This window comes from Apus apus, chromosome 1 (assembly GCF_020740795.1).
Source record: "Apus apus isolate bApuApu2 chromosome 1, bApuApu2.pri.cur, whole genome shotgun sequence".
In the NCBI taxonomy this organism is placed as follows: Eukaryota; Metazoa; Chordata; class Aves; order Apodiformes; family Apodidae; genus Apus; species Apus apus.
Window position 1 is genome coordinate 88,306,852 of NC_067282.1, and position 22,302 is coordinate 88,329,153.

Here is a 22,302-nt window from a genome sequence, read left to right on the forward strand (position 1 = left end):
TATTTCCATATGTTAGGCAGCCAGCACACAGGATTTGTCATCTCCCTTCCTGGGAGTCCAAGTGTTACTAAGTTGTTTAACACTAAACACAGCCAAATCCCACCCTGATTGCTAGCTTATATGCAATACATGTGTTATTTACTAATTGTGGTTTAGGGGAAGCAGAACTTCCTTATGTAACAACATGTCAGATGTATCTGTCAGTAATCATCTTTCATTGCCTTGCTACTTTTGTCCCTGGCACCTTGTAGCCCAGACTGACTTTGCCTCCTTGAGCACTTTTACATGTGGACTGAGGGGATTGTCATCTTGCTCTTGACGTCTTGTACTTAGTACCTAGTTATCTTGTGCTTAGAGGACTTCCTAACCTCTCATTTTTTTTACAGATACAGTGATTGTTTTTTGTATTTGAGGAGAGTCAAAAACAAACCTGTTGAGAGATAAGTGGAGTTACAGATGGGTAGCATAGCTTTCTGCTTGGGTGCTGGCTGCATGATGTGGCAAAATGTTACCTAACATTGGATCACAGAATTATTTAGGCTGGAAAAAAGATTACTGAGTCCTACCATAAACCTAACACTGCCAAGTCTACCACTAAGCCATGTCCCTAAGTGCCACATCTACATGTATTTTAGATCCCTCCAGGGATGATGACTCAACCACTTCCCTGGGCAGCCTGTTCCAGTACTTGATAAACTTAATATCCAATCTAAACCTCCCCTGGCACAACTTGAGGCCATTTGCTCTTGTCTTATTTCTTGTTACTTGGGAGGAGAGACTGACCCCCACCCCACTACAGCCTCCTTTCAGGTAGTTGTAGAGAGCTATGAGGTGTCCACTGAGCCTCCTTTTCTCCAGGCTAAACAACCCCAGATCTCTGAGCCACTCCTCATAACACTTGTGCTCTAGACCCTTCACCAGCTTTGTTGCCCTTCTCTGGATTCGCTCCAGAACCTCAGTGTCCTTCTTCTAGTGAGGGGCCCAAAACTGAACACAGTATCTGAGGTGCAAGCTCACCAATGTTGACTACAGAGAGGGTGATCACTTCTTTAGTCCTGCTGGCAACACTATTTCTGATGCAAGCCAGGATGCCATTGGCCTTCTTGGCCACCTGGACACACTGCTGCCTCACATTCAGCTCATGGTTGATTAACACCCTCAGTTCCTTATCCACCAGGCAATTTTCCAGCCACTCTTCTCCAAGCCTGTAGCGTTGCCTGGGGTTGTTGTAGCCCAAGTGCAGGACCCAGCTCCTGGCCTTGTTGAACCTCATGCAGTTGCCCTCAGCTCATCAATCCAGCCTGAGTCCCTCTGTAGAGCCTTCCTACCCTCAAACAGATCAACACTCTCATCCAACTTCATGTCATCTGTGAATTTAGTGGGGGTGCATTCAATCTCCTCATCCAGATCATTGTTAAAGATATTTAAGAGAACTGCTCCCAATGCGAAGTCCGGGGAACCCCAGTTGTTACCAACAACTGTATTTAACTCTAGTCACCAAAACTCTTTGGGCCTGGTCATCCAGCCAGCTTTTTACCCAGTGAAGCAAGCACCTGTCCAAGCCATAAGCAGCCAATTTCTCCAGGAAAATGCTACAAAAAAGTGTCAAAGCTGCATTAAAAGTAGGCTCTCATGTTCAGTGTAGATTAAGAAATTCCGAGTGTGGCCTAGATGCACGTCCTTATGCAACAAAAATCCTTGATTATGCTGATGTCTGTATTCAGTCCTCTTCACAGAGATGGCACCTCATTATGACCAAGGAGACTAAATGAAGTTGAAAATTGTTATCCTTATCTCTGGGTCCTGATAATTCAAACATTCAACAATACCATAGCATTTACCAGCCTTCAGATAGACCCAGTTATTCTATCTTGAGGTAAAACAGAATTTGGAAATAGATCCATTATTTAATATGTGGTTTCTTTTGTATTTGTATCAAGTGATAAAACTCAGAATATTTGCTACTGAAAATGAACATCTATTGAGGTTTACTTAATACATGTGCAAGAAAAAGAGGGAAACCCATGTATAAATCAGCAATTTAGTTCTGTTAGCTCAGTTACAGCAACAGCTTTGAATAGGCTATGAACATACAACAGGTCAAATAACTTTGTCCAGAGTATTGTTTTCTCAAATGAGACAGGTAAGTGAAATTAGGTTAGTGGTTGGGTATTGCATGGTAAAAGTGCTTCCAGCACTATAGCTACTATAGGTACCTAATCGTATGTTTACATACCTGTACAATCTGTTTAATTAAATTACTGTCCAAAATGTATCATTCATTTTTTCCTCTTTAGAAGGACTAAGTAGAGTCTGAGGAAATTCTGAATAAGGGTAAGATGCAACTGAGTAGGAAATGAAGGTTAAAATAACTCTAAGGTAAGTTTCTTCAAGGAGTAAATTAACTAGAACTGCACATGCTTTTAAGCAGCAAAGACTTTTGGCAAATATTTTTTATAAATTATTAAAACAGATTATTAAAAATTTTCCTAAGTGACTCCTCAGTGACATGTAAAAGGACCTGACAATTTTACTTTCAGTATTTTAAATAATAAATAAAATATTTTTAAAATGGAAAAAATCCCCAAAGAATGTATGAACCATTAAATATAAACAGGTTATGATTTTACCACAATATAATGTGCCTTTATCTGCTTTGATTAATTGAGTTTCTAAAAGTGTAGGCTCTGCATTGAGTTTGTAGCCCAGAAAAATTTACTGGAAAAACTGAATTTAAAAAAGGAGAAAAATTACTGTATCTCACTATTCCCATGCAGGGTTGTTGGACTGGATATTTTCATTAATGATACAACGGTGGAAATTGCTCAATTAATTTTAATCTGTCGATGCCAGAGTAGTTGACAACCAAACTGTTTAGGCCCTGAGTAATGAATTTCCGAGTTTCTAGAACTTCTCCAGATACAAATATTATATAGAGAACATTAGATCATAGCTAAACATTTTAATGGCAATTTTTTTTACAGACCTGATTTTTCACATTGACCCAAATACTAGTCTTAGTATTTAAGTAGTAACATTGAATGCTACATTTTTCATCTCTTAAGCCATTGCTACTTTTTCATGGAAGGTGGAAAGCCCAAGCCTGGAAAACTCTATTCCATCATCAGTGCATTTGGGATTGTAAAAGTTACTAACACAAAAAAGATCAGGTCAATATTTGCATCAGATCCTTTATTAAAGCAAAACAAAAGTATTTGGTATCTGTATCATATTTAGGCAGTGGAGTTAACAGGAGCTCCTGTAGTGTGTAATGGAGCTGCAGGTTTCTGGCACTTATGAAAATCAGGCTCCTTGCTTATTTAGGATCTTAAATTTCAGTGGTGTGGCTATTTTCTGCAATTAAACTTATAGCAGAACCCAAGTTTGAACATGGATGACAGAGCCTGAGTGTTGTTTGAAAATTTTGACCATAATTTGAAGCTGAAGATCTATCAAGTATGCACAGTAAATATCATCATAGCTAATGCTGTTGGCATAGTGTGGTGTATTCTTGGAATTTATAAGAACTTGAATAAAAAACTGAGGTGAATAGAACTCCATGCTCTAAAAATACAGAACAAAATAAGATAGTTTGTAAAGAAAACAGAAATTAAACAGAAATTAAACAAAGATGTAGAAAACTGATGTGATATCTGAGGCAGTTCTAGAAGCTTAGAAGCCTTACTCTAAACAAGCTTAATATGCCTTATCTATTGTTGATTTCATTTGTTGCCAGGGATAACAAATCAGAGAATATTTTTTTCTGGAATTCTTTATTTATACTATTGTTACAAACATTTACACTGCTGCAATAGGTTCAATTTTAAAAAAGGAACCAAAACATTGTATGGTAGGGATTATCATATAAGACAAATATTTGCCCTCATTTACAGGTAAATGATTTTGTTTACTTCAATTCAGTGCTTGAAATTTGCCTGGTTCATTGCTACAAACAAGAAACATATTTGTTTTTATCTTTCAGTAAGCCCAAAACACAAAATTACATATTTTCTTTAAGCAAAACAATGCCTCAAATTCTTCCGTGAATTCTTGAACTTTTCAGATGTTATTCTCTAATAAAAATGTCAAATTAGCAGTAATATACATGACATTATAGAGTCAGGTTGTTGAATATAGGCCATGCTGAGGTTTTTAGAAGGTTCAGACCTTAAAAATTCTATCATCATTCTGTTCTCGAAAGGCTTTCCTTTAGCAGTGAAGCTTATTTTTGTGTTATATGATGTCATAGCTCAGACATTTAAGCTAAAATAAAAAATTAGTCATTAGCTCACAGATTTGGAGTCAACTGGAGTTTGAATTTAGGTAGAGATAAACACAAATTATTTGGCAGCTCATTGTTTTGACAGAGACAATAGCAGTGGTCTGGTTGAAGAAAGAGGTTTTAGTTAATGGGTTTATTTTTATATATTTTAGTTTATTTTTATTTTTTTAAAAACCCCTAATTTACAGACCCAAAAGCAATTTCTTGTGATTATTTTAATTATTCATTCGACATTGTTAGTTAAATTTAGAACAGTATTTTATAAAAAGTTAAAATATTTTTCTATATATTTTGTGTAATGTAATATATTATTTCTGTCATTTTAAAAATGCATGACTGTAGTGAATGATAGTAATTCAATAAATGTATAGCACAGTAATCTAAAGAAAAAAACGCTGTTTTTTGTTCTTTTGTGGTAGTAGTGAATACAGTGTTTTGTGAAAAATTATATACAAGGCCTGTCAAACATATGGCTATTGCATTAAATCTTTTCATTTCCCACTGAAAAATTAATTATTTTTACCTTGCTTTCTGTAGCGTTATCTTTAACAAATGCACAGAATGTAAGGGAAAACCTACATCTGTAGGTAATATTATCTGACTATTATAAGGAAATTTAGTCTGCTTTGAGTAGCAGCTACCAGAGAGATAGATAAACATTTTAAAATAATTATGCTAAATTCATAAAAGGGACAAGGTTACAGTAAGCATAATGCCTTTTTTTTATTATCTAAATGGAGTTGTTCTTAAAATCAACACACATTGTGTTTACAATACTGCCTGGGTTATCTTTATTGTGGTGATTTTTCTTTTTTCTTTAAAAAACAATAGAACCTGAAAGTCACTCGGAGGATATATTTTATCAGATTTGGAAACCATGCAGTTCTAAGAAGTTGGGATAAAAACACCTATGGTATGAAGAACACTAGCTTTTCTGGGAAAGGTACAGTTCCCTAATTCAGAGGAGGCATTAGAATATGAAATCAAGGTTTTAAAATATCAGATGGAATTTCTGTTCCTTTCTGACTCATGAGTATTTTTGTGTCTTCCTGGGTGAATATGTCCTAAGTGTCCACAAACTGAAAATGGTCTCTAATGCAAAGGTACAACTTGCAGAATGTTGGGCACCAACTGGAAAATTATTTTGTTTCAGCTACCAGTGGCTAATTACTAATAACTCAGATTTACTTCACCTTCGTGTTCAGAATACTTACATGTTTTTGTAAGCTGTCTACCCAGAATTTATAAATAGGAAATAAAATAACTCTCGAAAGCCAAACAACTTCTCCTTGTCGCCATATGCCGCATCTTTTCCCCCTAGGTTTTGTATACTCTGTGTGCTGAAGAGTGGTGCCTTTTCTTTTCATGTTGCTCTGTCGGCGGTCATAACAGCTATTCTCTTCATGAATATGTAAATCCCATGCATGTAATCAGAAAAATTAGCATGGCGATTCCCACTATAGAATGTGCCCAATTATGTGTCTAATACGTGAATAGTGATGATTTAATCTTTTAACTATACGAAGGGATTCAGGTACTGTTACAAGAGATGCTGTAATTACAGAATACCCAAACACACAAGCTGGATGTGTGCACATGCTGGGGGATCATTGGGCTTTTAATAAGAACTGGGCATCTGATACGTGGCTGTGATGGAGTGCGTACAGATTCATTTACAGGCACTTACTCTGATGGTTAGTGACAAGGGAGAAAAATGCCCTAGGTCTGCAATACCCTTCCCCTTACAACTGAGATTCATTTGCATTTGGCATTATTTTTAGTTCCTACAGAATGCTTGCAATTAGAACGAAACGAACTGAAGTTTGGATAAATAAAGGGAGAAAACGGTGACCATATTTGCTAGGCGTCCTTAACTCATTTGGTTTATCAGGAATGGGTATAGGAGGGGGGAGGAAGGACATGCAGAAAACAAAACCAAAAAGGCAGCACCAGCAATTGATGCATTTTTGTATTTAAATAAGCAGGCGTGCTCATGCATATTTATATGACGTGCATGCCTATGCGCCGCTCTGAGCAGTGGCACTGCTGCTCGGCTGCAGTAATTAGGCTGATGTAATTATTGCAAAACAAAGCAGGCTTAGGCTGCTGCTGCTTTTTTTTTTTTTTTTTTTTTTTTTTTTTAATACAGTGGGAACATTAAAGACATATGCATATTCCAGTGTACAAAAAATGAACCTGAACCTCTGTCAGAGGCTAGGAGGACAGTGTGGCCAGTGCACCTATTGTGTCACTGCTGTAGAAAGCAGCTTAGCGATTGGCCACTGTCTGCAGCACATAATACTGACTGGTTATAAAGGACTTGTCTAGAGGAAAGCCTGTAGGTACTCCATTGTCTGGCAAAGTTGATATGACTGCATTCTTTTTGCAGGGGGTCAGACAGCTGAACTGTAAAAGCTGCACAGATGATTTTTTTTTTTTCCTCTTCCTCTGTCTCTCTCTGTCTCTTCCATACAGCGTTTTTCTTTCATGCCCTGTCTCAGTTTGCATAGTTAAAGAGAATGCTAATTAAGATCCCTTGTCTTAAGCTGAAAATAATGACTTGGATGTAAATAGAAAGCTGGCGATAGTTTAAAATATTCTTGTATAGCACCAAGCTATCGGTTATCATTATAAATGAAGAATATTTTTGTAATCAAGGTAAACAAAGAAGAATTGTGGCTTCTCTTTCTTCCTTTCTTTCATTCTTTCTTTTTTCTTGTGGTTTTTTTTTGTTGTTGTGGTTTATTTTTTTGTTTTGGTTGTTTTTTTTAAAAAAAAAACCTGTGATGCTGTGCTGTTGCAGGTCAGATAATGTTTTATTTCAGAAAGTGTGCTAGCTACATAATTTAAAAGTCCACAAATCAGTTGCAATTTAGTGCTTATTAATCCTTCTTAGGATGTAATTCGGTGAAAGAACTGCTTTAAAAAAATTCTTTTCTGTATTATAGACGGATCTAGCAACGCAGTCTGGGCTCCGTGCCAAAGGCTGGTATTTCACAGCAGCGACCGCCTTACAGATGAGCTGTGGGAAGCAGGAGGGAGACTCTCTTAGGGTGCCACTACTATGGAGACACAGCTGGGCTGAACAAGATTTGCTTCAAACGACAACAAGAGAGACAGAAAGTGTCTGGTTCGACCGCTGCCCAAGCAGGCAGTAACCAGAAGAGCTAGCAGCCAATCCGGCCATGCTGCACTGTTCGAAACCAGCTCTACATCCCAGCCAATCAGTGACATCACTGGTGAGAAACTCATTTACATCATGCAGTAATGAACTTTGTTTAACGTATCCTTTTTTCTTTCCTTTTTTTTTTTTTTTCCTCACAGAGATTAAGTCCTCCATTAATTATTCTGCCAGCATAATTTGAATCGCTATGCAAAACAGTGGCTACATTTTTCCTGCTTTCTTTTTTTAACTATGTGCTGTCTCTGCAGGTAACCATGGGCATTGTTCCTTTTTTATTTTATTTTTTCAGTTGGCATCATAAAACATTTAAAAGAGTATTTTATTGTTAATATTGTGCATATATTTTCCTTTCATGTGTGTTTGTCTCCCTGTAGTCCTTACCTAACGTGGTACTGCTTCCTCCAATTATAATCCAAGATTACCTTTAACCATCTTGGAAGGTAAAAGGGGTGTTGCTGCAGCATCGAGTTTGCATCTTTAGCTGTCATCATGGTCTAAGTACTTATTCTAATGCTTCAGAAATAATTTTACTGCGGCCGTTTTACATATCTGGCTTTCTCTAAAGGTTCTTACATACATCTGTTACAACTGAGTGAAGTTCAGTACTGTTATATTTCATCCTTCACCACTTTCAGCCAAGATGTCATTTTATTAATGAATAGAACTGAGATCATTTCTGAACAAATTTCACCCCCTTCCTTCCACCTCAACACAATGCACCTGATTTGCATCCATTTACCAGAATAACTGAATACAAGAGCCAGTATGAAAGGAAGTCAAGGGACAGCTTGCATACTGCTTCAGGGTATGTTGCAGCAAAGCGAAATACAGAATTTTTATTTAGCTGTTTCTCTTTTTACTTAAAATATGTGTGATCTACACAGCAAATATTAGATCTTAGCTTGAAAAACTGTTCATTGGCCAGGTTTTCATATTAGGGAATAGGTTTGCTGTTGTTTGGTTGTTTTGGTTGGTGTTTTTTTCAATAATAAACATTCACATTTTCTTGAGATGTGTTCAATTATAAATGGAAAACATTTGGGCAAGCCAACATTGTGTTGAACATTTGGATTTAGTTCTTTGTGGTTAAAGTAATTTGTTGTGCGAACAATATAAAACCAGCCTAGAATACTGTGGAATGCAGAGATTTCAGACCGCATAATATAATGAGGCAAGGTTTTACTCTTCAATATCCTAATAGCTGAAACATAATCAGATATGAGACAAATTCAATATTGTGTTATTAAATTAAAGCTATATCTATTTCTAGTGGGCTTCAAGGGGTCAACAGTCTTTGGTTAAGCAAAGTTTTATTTAAAGAAGTATTCCTAAATAGAATTTTTGTTACAACTTGATAACTTGCCCCCCTTGCACGCTGCCCCCCCCCCCCCCCCAATAATGTACAATTTGTTTATGGAGCTTCAGTTGTATATTGATCCTTGTAGTCAGTTTGAAAATACAGAGGATTTAAACACTAAACCATAGCTCTTTCAATGCATGATGCATTCCATCATCCCATCATCAGTATTCTGTGTGCGGCTGTCCTGATTCAGCCACTAGCTCCCCTGCTGCAGATCCTGTAATTTGAATCATGCGTAATAATATATTATCCTACTGGGGGCCTTCTTTCAGTAGGAGAGTGGTTTTATACCTTCTGCTGTAAGAGAACTGTTGGCTCCTTGCCATCTTGTAGCCATTATTCACAGAGGCAATCAAGATAGTCTTCCTTAAGGAATAACATCTGCACAACTACATGTGCCAGAAATATGCAGCCTCCACTCACGTTATAAATTTAGTTTTCTTGGAAGCAGGGATATTTGAGAATACTGCAGCGTAAAAACCGGACATTTACAAGAATTCATCAAAGATGTATTGAATGTACCATGTGCTGAAATCTAGGCTATGAGAACATGTGGAATGGCTAATTTGCAGAGAAGAAAATAGAAGCTGGTGGCTGTTCTGTGGCTCTTGGTAAACATTTTCCAGCTCAGGCTATTGACTTAGCTGATCAGGGCTAAATTAAAAATGTGACATTTTTCCTGCTGGCAAGGTAATTTTCTAGCTAAAATGCTGATGGCATGTTGTCAGTTGGGACTGGAGCTGCATTTCCCAAGTGGAGAATATAACCTTATTTGATGCATTCAACAGGATGCATTATCAATTAGTAGTGAATGAAAAACATACAAGAAAGGGCTAAGGTAATAGAAAATACGGAAACTTCACAATGAAATAGCAGATCTCAGAAATGCAGAATTTAGAATACAATTTTATTAATTGTATCTGCTGGTAAAAGCTCTGTAGGGAATCTGAAGTCTAGTGAAAGCAGCTGTGTGGGAGCAGAGAAAGAGAAACCCCCCAGATCTGTGCAAATCTATAGAATCTGCACTGCTGCCATATGTAACATATCCATCAACACTGTGGCCTACTATTCTCTTTTCTTTCATTCATGAAAATATCTTCTCTAAACCACAAACAACTACTCCAAAATCTTATTTTTACAAGTATTCTTTTTGTGTAAGTAGATAGAAGAGTGGCATTTTTTCTTATGCGTGTATTGTTTGACCATTCCTATTAGAGATAGATGAGCTGTTATTTTTGATTTAGGGAAGAGAGAGGGGAAGTACTGGGGGAAAAGAGAAGAAAAGTCTGGTTTAGCCTCATCCTCGATCTTACGTATTCCTCAGTGAAGAATTATAATACAACTGTAGTAACTAATCCTACACAAGCTGTGTTTACTGCAGTGTTATAGAGACGTATAGAGATGGGGGTAGTCTTTTTGTCGTCATCTCCTGTTTTATTTTCTAGAAGAGAGATAAGATCCATAACCTGGCTGAAAACGGAAAGTGCTAATATTTATGAACAGACATTCTTCTGAGATCAGAGGAATCATAGTTAAACAGGGCTCATGTGGTGGCTGACATTTCAAGAGGGAAGATATGACCTCAGCACCTGAATAATCTGTCCTATCCAAAATACTGTACAAAGAAGATTTATATTCTTTAAAGAAGTAAGGGAAATCCAGTAATGTGATCTAGAAATGAACTAAAGTTTAGACAAACAGATTGGTGGTTACTGCTTACTCCAAGACTCATGCCAAGGAAGCAGCAAGGAGGAAAACTTCATAGGCCATTGATGCTTCATTGAAGAACATTGTCCATATAGTACTGGAGTTGTCAATACTAGGCATCAATAGGAAAATTAATACAAAATAACAATGATTCGGTGGATCACGTGGAGACAAATCATCTTTATGATAGCTGAACTCTACTTTGAAATGAGGAAACAGTAAGGAGAACATGACATTTGTCATAGTTCATCCTACTTAAAAGCAGAAATATCATTCTGGAGGATGAGCCAGCAAATAACAGCCACTGAAAATTACAATGTGTTTCTTTTCTACTTCTGTGAAAAAATGAATTGTACTTGATACTGTTCTTCTGTGCTAGCATTTCTGCTTTCTGGTGAAAGTCTTAACAAAAAGTCCATTTAACGTATTTCTTCGAACAAAAGCCTATTATTTCTGTACCAGTACAGATTAGGAGCTGACCTGCTAGAAAGCAGCTCTGTGGGGAATGACGTTGGAGTCCTGGTGGACAAGTTATACATGGGACAGCAATGTGCTCTTGTGGCCACAAAGGCCAATAGTATCCTGGGGTGCATTAAGAAGAGTGTGTCCAGCAGGTTGAGGGAGGTTCTCCTCCCCCTCTGTCCTAGTGAGGCCACAGCTGTACTATTGTGTCCAGTTCTGGGCTCCCCAGTTCAAGAGGGACAGGCATTTACTTGAGAGAGTCCAACAGAGGGCTAGGAAGATGATTAAGGGACTGGAACACTTGCCTTATGAGGACAGGCTGAGAGACTGGGTGCTGTTTAGTTTAGAGAGGAGAAGATAGAGAGGAGATCTTGTTAATGTATACAAATATCTGAAGGGTGGGTGTCAAGAAAGAGGCACCAATCTCTTTTCAGTGGTGCCCTGTGATAGGACAAAGGGCAATGGATGCAAACTAGAGCACAGGAAATTCTACCTTAACATGGGGAAAAAGTTCTTTACTGTAAGGGTTACAGAGCATGGGAACAGGCTGCCCAAAGAGGTTGTGGAGTCTCCTTCTCTGAAGACTTTCTAGACTTACCTGGTTGTGTTTCTGCCCTACGTGATCCTGCTCAGGCAGGGTGGTTGTACTTGATGATCTCCAGAGGTCCCTTCTAACCCCTACCGTTCTATGATACTATGATTTCAATATCTGATGTTTCCAAGTAGGACACCTACATGAAGAGGGTATAGGAACTGAGAATTGTGTTCTGCCATTATACAGACTACAAAAATCCTACTTTTTGCAGCTCAAGTTGTAACATTTGTAATGAAAACAGTAAGTTTGGATGGCAGGGGTGACTGCTAATGTGAATTCCTACATTTACATTTTTATGTAATATCTAATTTTTTATAGTTTAAGAGAGTGTTCCTGTTTCCTCAAACAGTCAATTTTTAAACAAACAGATTCATTCAATCAGTTCTTAGCACTAAGGGTGACAATACTGGGAAGACATACTAAGAAACCAATAACTTCTAGGTTCTTCCTTCAAAAATTGAAAGAGCAACTATGAGAAAGATGTAATTGTTTCTTTTTTTGTTGATGGCTTTCCAGCTGCTACTCTTTAAAGGGTCTGTACATCCTCACTTTTTGCAGCATGCTGAATGGAATTGGTTTTAATACTAATGCATAAATCAGGACTAGAATACCCTGCATATGTATATCTAAAAACAGAGGATATTGAGCCATTAAATATACTATCCTCTTTTGTAGACAACAGTGAAATGGTAGAAAGCTATAGATAAATACTTGCCTTTCTGAGTTTGGTCTAAAAATCTAGAATAGTGCATACATACATATTTCACTTGGGCATATAAATGTTCTTTGAGTATAGAATTTTGTAGGGGTTTTTTTTTCTGGTTTTAGCCAGTACTGAAATACATACTTGTCTAAGACTGTGGAGGAGAGAGCTTATTTATGTGATACTTTAACACTGAATCAAAATATGATCTTGGGTAAACAAGGTCAGTTACTATTTTACTGCGACACTTTAGTTTTCCTCACTTTAAATTAGGCCCTGGGAAATTGAGTGTGATGGCTGTTCTGTCTGAGGAAAAGCCTGGGAGGGACTGAAAACGATTTGCTAGAAGCAGCTATAGAAAGGGTGGTGAATAATAGATAAAGGAGTCATCACTTGTTTGAGGTCAGTCCTACAATGACTTAAGGGTGATACTGGAAAAGGGACTCTTTCTTGGCCTAAACGCTGCACTGAAATGTCTTAGTTTTACTGGTGGCTAATGCCAGGGCAACTGAGCAGTGCACATTGGACTACATCACCCTGAAGGCCCTCAGACAGGGGCTTTGACATGCAAGGTGGTAAACTGCTGACTTCTATGATTGTGTTTTTATTTCGTCTTACATTTGTTTTCATTTTTCAAGTTAGACATCAATGTTGTGTTGCACTTAGTGGATATTTTGGAATCCAGACATGTTTTACTAATGCAATTACAATTTTTCATTTTATTCCTGCATATTAGAAAATCCTTAACCCGGTAAATTTAAGAGAATTTTTTTCACTGAGAGAAACTGAGGTTGGAGTTACTATCCGAGAACTATAAAATTAGACACTATCACTTTGTTATGAAAATTATCACTTGATGTTTTTTGGGAAGTATCTTTAGGAGGATTAAAGAAGTCGTACTGACAGGGCTGAAAATTGTAGGGTAGTACTATGGTTTATAGTAGCTTATGATTGTGACCTCATTTGAGTTAATGAAGAAATGAAAGCTATCTCTGAAGGTCAAATTTAGAGAAATATCTTTGCCAAATTCTTAGGTTAGAAGGCTGGATCGGGGCGAGGTTGGGTTTCTTTTAGCATGGATAAACTAGTCCAAAAGGCCCAATGACACAGACATTTTAAAATACTTTAGATTGGCACATTTATTAAAAAATAGTCAGATAATCCAGGCAACGTATAACCATAACAAAGGGTAGCAGTAAAACAGGAGTGGCACACAAAGTTCTGGTTAGCTATCAGCTGTAGTATGAGCCAGGTTACCTTGCTAGTGGAAGCAGGCTTGCTTTATTAACAAGTCATGAGCTCATTTACCTTTGCAGCTATTCTAATTAGCTAAACTAGATCTTTAATGGAGTTGAGATAAATTCAGTTTCACCAAATGTCTGTCTATTGTGGACTATATATACAGAGTGGCTAAATAGAAGGTCACAAAAGCCATATGAGCCAAAATGATCTTGAAAGTCAAGAACCAGCCCTCATTCGTAGTTACCAGCTAGCATAAAAATGATTGGAACTGGAAAGAGCTTTCTTTGTGAAAGTAGTGAAAGATTGTATTTCATAATACACAGACTTCTCATACTGGCTGTCAGTGCCCTTAGTCTGGCAGAGTATAAATTTTGTGCAGAACTGTACTTGTGAAAAGGTAAGTGGGGAGCTTTATCTTTCAGGGCAGAAAGCTTGAAACTGAATCACCAGGAAACAGCCTTACTGCAAGAGGCTATAAGTGCAATGTCATTGTCTAAAAGTCTCTTGCTAAACACATCAAAAGCTATTTTTACACTAGTTGAATCCTTGTTGAGTGTTTTCATTCCTGGAAATTAGTTTAATAAGTATGTATGGAGATGGAAAAATGTACCTCTCACAACCTGCTCAGTATTTTACAAAGTGTAATCAAGTCTTCTTGTCCATTACAAAGAGAAGTAGGTGTTTTTTTTACTCTAGAGCTGTTTGTCTGTTGGTGGTTTGGAGGACTAGAAATGGGCAAGAGGCTTTGGGCTGAGGCAGCAATATGAGGATGACTGACCTCTAGTGTGGGGGTTGTACCAAGGAAGAAAAGATTGCCTGCTTCTGTTATTAGCTGCTTCATCCTTAGGATTTAACTTCACCTGGACACTATGAAATCTAAGGGATTTTTCATTTGTATAGGGGCTGTCTGTAACTAGTTTTCTCAAAGGCTTTGAACAGAGGCCAAATGGTAATAAGAAACATTGAAAATGTTTTGGACTTTCCAGGTAAGGTGGGTGTTGTTTGGTCCTACTGGGGCTGATAGGAGAAGAAACCTATAAGGTCTGTCCTGAAAACACATTGTAGCTCATTTATAACCGTTTTAGTGCATCTGATCCAGAGTGCAAAATTTGCAATATTTTGCAGCTGGTACAGTGAGTTGGGAATTTATAATTTTACTGGAAGTCCAATTAAAATGACTGTTTCTGTAAAATCCAAGGTAGCTTTGTTATGTTATATTACATGCATTACTAGGCTCCCTGAGGTGCTAAGCATAATACAATTCAAATTTTCCTCAGTGCTGTGTACAGGAATAATTTTTTTTTTTGCTATATTATACAAAATATAGTTCAGCAGATGGTATATACGCAAAAAGGAAAATAGCCCACCACTGAATTGTTCATTTTAGGTATTACACTGTGATAATAAAAAATAGAGGAATTGTAATGGTGCATGAAATAAGGCCTGTTGAAAAACTGTAGTTAATTAAAGCAAAGTATTTAGATTTTTTGGAATGTCAGAGATGTTTGCCATTTATCAGCAAAACTGAAATATTTCTGAATTTTTAAATTCTTTTGTAATGTCCTATTTAGTATGAAATGTTGGAATTGCTATACTTTGCCATGTTGGTGATGAAAAAAATCTGAAATGATGAAACATCATGCTACATGAAAATTTCATATATTGATAATTTCCAGCAAACAACTGTATTAAGCTCTAAGGCCGTATTTGCTCTTTCTGTTAACTGAAGGATGCTGTTCTGACCTGAAGCCTGCCCATGAAATATCTATGAAAGAGCTACTCTGTGTGTGAAATAAATGCCTTTTGATTCCCCTTTATTTATCACATGAAATTTATGCTCTTTGGCTGTTTCCTGGAGATTACTTTAATTGGTCTATGATGTTTTGTGAGAAACCATTATAATGGTTTAGGTCTTTAAGTTATTAGGATATAGTTCATGATAATACATGCAACATCTCAAAATTATGTAGATTTACTGTTCATGCAGAATGGGCGAAGTACATTGAAATGCACATATTTTTAGTAAAAACACTCATTGTCAAACCAGCTGCTTTAATTGGTCTACAAAACTGAAATTATTTCCTTTTGTTTCTTGTCCTGCAAAATATGGACATAGAATTTAGACTATTATAGTGATGGCTGCCATGCTGATAATAAATATTTACATTGTAAATAGCACTCAAGCACTAGTTAAAGCTGAAAACAAGACTATAAGGATTTGACAATCTGTTGGTGTTTTGCAACAAAATATATTTCCATTTTAGTCACTGAACAGCAACAAAATGTTAAGTGCTGCTTTCACAATTCTTAGAAAGTTATAATGATCACAATGACCTAGAAAGCTCTGAGGTTTAATACTTCTCTGGAAATATTTCTAAATAGTGTCATTGTAAAAACTTATAATAATTGTGTTTGTGAATTTTTGCAAGTTGTTTTTGAAAACACTGGGTGGTTTTGTTTTCACTCCAAAATTGTGAGTCAGTTTGGGAGCCGACATCAACATGAATGTTGATGTGAATGCAAACCATTATGTTGATATAGTTGCATAATTTTAGAATACATATTCATTTCCTTGCATCTATTTGGAGCTATATTTTGTATTTTCAAAAGGTTTTGGCTTAGCTAACTAAAGAAAGACCTGTCCCACAGTTGCATTTTTCTATGCCATTCTAATACATATCTGAAATAATGTGATTTTATTGCATTACCAGTCGTTTTCCCCATAGGGGGCTGTGATCATCCTCTGTTCCCTGTTGGCCCATATAGACATTGTGAGCTATTTGGGACAGCACTGGCCTTTCTATGATGTGTGCTTGTTCAGGGACCAGTGTAGGGAGGCCAGTGGAGCATTCAGGGATTCATACTGTGCAATCACAGCTATGGTGTGGAAAGAAATGGGCATGCTAGGTGATGGAATGTAGTAAAGAAGGTTATTTTCAAAAATCTGTCTGCTTTCTTTGGTGCTTCTGGCAGACAGTCTTTTAGAAACATGATTATGTTAGAATGTGCAGACAGTCTGAAATGCCAGCCCAACCAAGGGCTGAGCAGTCGTTTATACTCTGATACCTCTCCTAGTCTGAAGTCAGAGGTCCATAGCTACCCACGAACAGGTGTTAGAATGGGGTAGTAAGTGAGATATATTACTGACAACATTAGGTATAGCAAAAAATTATTAATATTTCTTTTCCTCCTTAACTTATTTGCTCAGTCTCCCTTTGGATTAGCATAATTTCTTTTACAACAGTCTCTATGGAAAATGGAAATGTGTGTCTTCAATAAAATGTATCTCAGAGAAAGACATGGGTACAAATTTCGTGCACCTGATTGCCTCATATTCTTAATAGTTAGGCTCTCATAACTGGTAGCTACATTATTTGTTTTCTCTCATTTCTCTTATAGTTCCCATTACCTGTATTGCTTATTTATTAATGTGATTTATTACATTTTTTGAAAGATTTTTTGGTAACTTTCAACTCCTCTTGCTTTCCTGCCAATGCAGTTTAATAACTGCAATCAAATAATATAAACAATAATTTTTAATCTGAATATTCATTATAACAACCATAATAATTTTTTTATGGCACTGGAAACACTGGAGGCCTAATCAGCGTCAAGAGCTACACAACAATTATGAAGAGACAAATCCTGCCTAAATGACAATTAAAATAAAAAAAAAAGAAAAGAAAACAACACAGTGTAGCATGTATCAGAACAACATACAGTAGTCTTATTATTTATTGTTGCTGCAACCTCTATCAGCTTCAGCACATAAATCCCAATTTATTTCTTTAAAATATAGACCTTCTCATATTGTGCAAAATCAGCATGATACAAGAACACAGATTCTTCTACACAATAATGTTAATAAAATGGATGTTGTTGTCATGTTCAGTTTTTACATAATCAGAGTTGGTATCTATCAGTTGTCTCTATAAGTGATGTTACTTTGCTAAGAGTTTTTCTGAATGGAGCTAATAACACGTTACTTAAGTGCAAGCATGTAAATCAAGGACATTTGGCTTTGACTCATGGTGCTGAAGGATACAAAATCACCTGTTATTAGACATCTGCCTGTTCATCTGGACTCTTGTATTTTCTGATCTGTCACAATACCACTAAACAGTGTTAGATAGACTTAGCATTGAAGTACTTTGAAGAATTCAGTCAGTGACAAAAGTGTCTTCTGCCATATTTGGGAAAGGTAGAGTCAGGAGGGAATGGAAACTATAGAACTGATTTATAAGGACTTAGCTGTTGAGATAATCCATTTAGCAGTTCTTTTCCAGCTTTTGTGCATAGCTAGTGAATGATACAATTTGCTCTCCCTCTGTTCTCTACTCAGCATATTTTAAACTTTGATAGTAGAAAGTTTATTTCAGATTGTACTTAAAACAGCTCAGCACACTGGTTCTGTCCTCCCTGTTTTATTTGGTGAATAATTTCAGCAGATCTCTCAGCATGCTTTTTTACCTTGATTATGCCCTTTCCATCCAGTTCAAGGGAATTAGATGGGTTCTCAAGGGAGCTAAAGTAACTCTACAGATTGGTTTTGTTGAGGTTATTTGCTCATTGGTGAAAAAATGGAACACCAACCAGGAAATACAGGAGCATACTTGGAATCCTTTTCCACTAGGATAATCCTTGAAAACAAAGCTTTGTTATATATATTCATGCAGAATCATAGGACTAAGTGCACCTAGTAAGCAACAAGCAGCAAGTCATTTCAGCAGTAAGATAATTTGCTACAGGCAGAGATCCAGTGAATTGCTCACTCACTAAATACAAAACAGTTTATTTCAGTAGTCCAAGGAAATGTTTGAGAAAGAAGTGTTTATGTCTTAAGTCAGATTGAAAAGATTTTGTGATTTTTTTCTCTCTTCGACCTGACTGTCTGAAGCCTCAGCAACTTCTTTAATCATGCACACATCCTCAGTGTTAAATGTTTTCTCCAGTACCTTTGTTCGCTTCTGTTGAGCTATTTCTACATGTTAAACTTGTAAGGATTTGCACTCCTCTTATTTTCTGTACAGAAATGTGCTTCCAGCTTCTATAGCTTGCCCTTTTTTGTTAGTTGAAATATTCCTTGGTGCATAGACAACCTTAATGTTTGTTCTTCACTATTTAACCCTGATACACAGTTTAAGCTATTGTTTGCCCTGTGCATTTTTTTTTTTTCTGACAGATGCTAGAAATCCTGATAGAATCATATGTCTATAATCTTCGGGAAGAAATGAACGAAAGTTCAGTTCTAGCAGTATGCTTTCCCATTGTACGTAGATAAAACATACAAGTTAAAGGACTTAAAAGATTCCAATTGGTTGCACAGAATACACTTGCATGATAAAGAACAAGCTTTGTGTTCATATATATTGAAAGCAATAACATACATTTGGTGTTCATTAATATCCACTCCATCTCCTGTTTCTCTGAATTATGAGCCACTTGATCTGCACCCTTTCTGTCCAAACTTGGGACTTTTGGATGTTGAAAAACGAAACTTTCTTTAAAGGAATTGCCTCAGTCTTGTTTTGAACTCCAGCTTTGTCAACCCTCTGCTTCACAGTGGTGCTTGAAAAAGTTGTTCCATTTGCGTGATAGTGTCAAATGTATTCAGCGAATATTTATTATAGCAATGTGTAACAGACATCTGTTAGAAAGAAGAAACTAGTGCATTTTGCTAAATTAGCTATTGAATTTGCCTGGCCCAATCAGACAAGAGATTTCAATATCACTTGTGAGACTGCTGGGAAGTGCTATTTAGAAAAAAAAAAAAAAAAAAAAAAAAAAGGCAGCTCATTTTCTCAGCGCATACATGACTATGTGTTATCGCATTATCTTTATAGCGGCACCTAAATACATTAATGACTTTTCACAGATGAGTTTAGTTACAAAAGATAATGCAGTTTGATAGCTGTTCCCTAGTGTGTTTCTCTGTTCAGAGATGAGTTTTGGAGATCCCATCAGGTATTGCTACCTTCTATTAGAGGAAGACTGCTCTTTTTGCTTCTGCTTCTTGCTTGTCTTGTGTGTTCACTTTATTAATTTTGTGGGTTTATTGAATTTGCTGCTATGGATAGTTGGTGAATAAGAGATAAACTTTAGTGGTGTTACAACTTATTTTCATGACTGATGTAGAAATATGTTTTGTAAAGCTTTTGCACTAAAGTTACAGTACATTGAGGAAGTATACTTGAAATAATGCATTTTTTTCTGTGTATGTGGTTATAAATATTCATGTACTTTAATAATATTTAAGAAAATAACAAGCAAACCAGCATCCAATGTTGAACATAGCAAATTTGCTAAAACTAGTGATCCTGTTGGGGGACTCAGGATGAGGGTTTGTTGTTAGGGGAGTAACAGTCAATAGTTCTGTGAAAGTTTGTTTTGTTTTAATCTTTTTTTTAATTTATTTTTTTAAATGAATATAGATTAGGGAAGCAGTTTAAACTTGAGTTGTGAAGAGAGAGAAGGTACAAATGAATAGTCAGTGAACATCTGTGTTGGTATGGTACAAAAACCTAATCAGACTCATGTTTGGCTTGAATGCTTTGTGTAAGTTTTATGTGATGCTAAGAACTTCTGATTTGCTCAGTAGCACTGAGTACAGGGTACTGCACTATTGTGAATTATTTTTTTGTGAACATAGTCCTTGGAATCTTTCACACCAGCATTTTCCTGGGCTATGTTGTCATTGAAAGACTCCTAGGAATTTTCAGAAGCATTTGAAAATATTCCAGCCTGAGCAAAACCACTGTATTTATAGATAGCTTATTGCAAAACTTAAAAAAATACTATGATGAGTGACAAGAATTAGTTGAAAAAAGGCTAAAAAAACCCAACAACAAAAAATGCCAGGGCAATGTCTGTGAGTGACTTGCTCTCCTTTTCCCTTCCAAAACGAAAGAAACAAGCAAAAATCCTTGCATATTTTAGATTTTTTTTAAAAAAATTGAGATGATAAAGCAGATTTACTGCTGTGTAAGGCCTTTATGACTAGTATCTCAGCGTGAACTGAGGCTGCAAGTGATAAAAGGATGGAAAAAAAGATGGAAAGTATTCCTCCTATGGTACTGTGCACTGTTTCAGATGAAGCATGAATAATGGGTAATTGTGCACAAAAAGACTGGGAAAAGTGTCTGCTTCTATATAAGTCTTTCTGTAGACTTGTACAGTGTATGTGTGGCTGTGTATCTATGGTTTTTGAGAGTGTTGTTTTTAAGATTAAATGTCTTTAGCAAGATGGACCAAGGGGTAACAGGACACATGTCCATGAGGCAGTTTCTGTTAAAAAGTCAAATATATATATATATATATATACACGCATATAATATATGTATATATATTATATAATTATATATTATATATATTCGTATATATATTATATAATATACACACACACACACATATACATCTATATATATACACACACATATATATAGCAAAGCACTGTAACACTAAAGTTGAACTCCAAGGCCTCTTCTTCACGTTGGTCTGCACAGATAGACTTGTGGATTAAAATAAAGGATATATGCATGTGGAAGTAATGTCATTTTTATGAAAGAACTTTGACTTCTGGCTTTCTTGTACTTCCCATCCTACTGTTGTAGTGGCCTGGGAAAACACAATGTTCACGCTTACATTCAATCCCTTTTGGAAAGTTCAACATAACTATAAAGCAGCTTTTGACAAGTGAATACAAACTGTGTTTCTCATATAAGAGAGTGAAGCTCACAAGAGAATGAAGGTCAAAAGGTAAATTTAACTTCCTGCAGCAAATGTTTTTTTATCTGATTGCTGTTCAGGAGATGAGCACAGCTTTCTCTTGCAATGCCTGTTAAAGCAAGAGATGTTGTCTAGCTGAAAATACCCGTGAAAGTTTCACCAAAATGCTTTTATTTTCTGACTTAGTTTTTTTATGTGTTGTTTGTATACACAACTTTGTGTGAGTGGATCACTTCTATATTACACAGCAAGAAAAGGAAAAAGGATGTGAAAATTGAAATGAAGAAACATGATTTGATAGGAAAATCAGCAACAAAGAAAAAAGGTTTGAGAAGAGATAAAAGGAAAAATATCCATAAGAAATCGGAGCTACTGGCAAAAAAATGCTGTCAGAGTTGAAAGTAGCAAAATTATTAATTTACATAGTTTGGAAAGTTGTTTCCATTGATTTAATCATAAGCTCTCCTAATGCATTCTGATTCTGCAGGTTTTGCTACAGTCTCTGGCTCTAATTAAAGCATGGAGATTTGATTTCAGAACCTGATTGTTACCTTGAAGCCGTTCTTCTGGACTCTGTTAACGGTTTGTCAAAACCTTTAGTATGCTGAAGTTTTCAAGAAACCTAGTGAGAAGCAGTTTCTTGTTATGGGAATTTGGCATCTGTTCTTCATACTCAGAAGCATAAATTGCTGAGACCATGAAAAGAAACTGGCAATCAGGTTAGGTAAACAGGAGAGAGACACATTTTTTTCTTATATAGAGAGCATCTCTCTTTTCCCCTGTGCAAGATGTGCAAACATGCAAGACTGGCAAAAAAATGGTTGTTTCAGTAAAGCACCCATGGACTCTATGTCTCTAGGGTCACAAAATCACCTTCTTATGTTATACAGGTGGTTCCTCCATCAATGTCAGTTAATACAGGAACTTTGAGCTATTTGTGCTCTATTACTGCAGTGATGGAAAAAATACTCATACTTCACAGATTAATAGAGTGAAACTGATAATTATTCTTAAAAGTTAATTTAGGGGAGTCTTTGTTTTG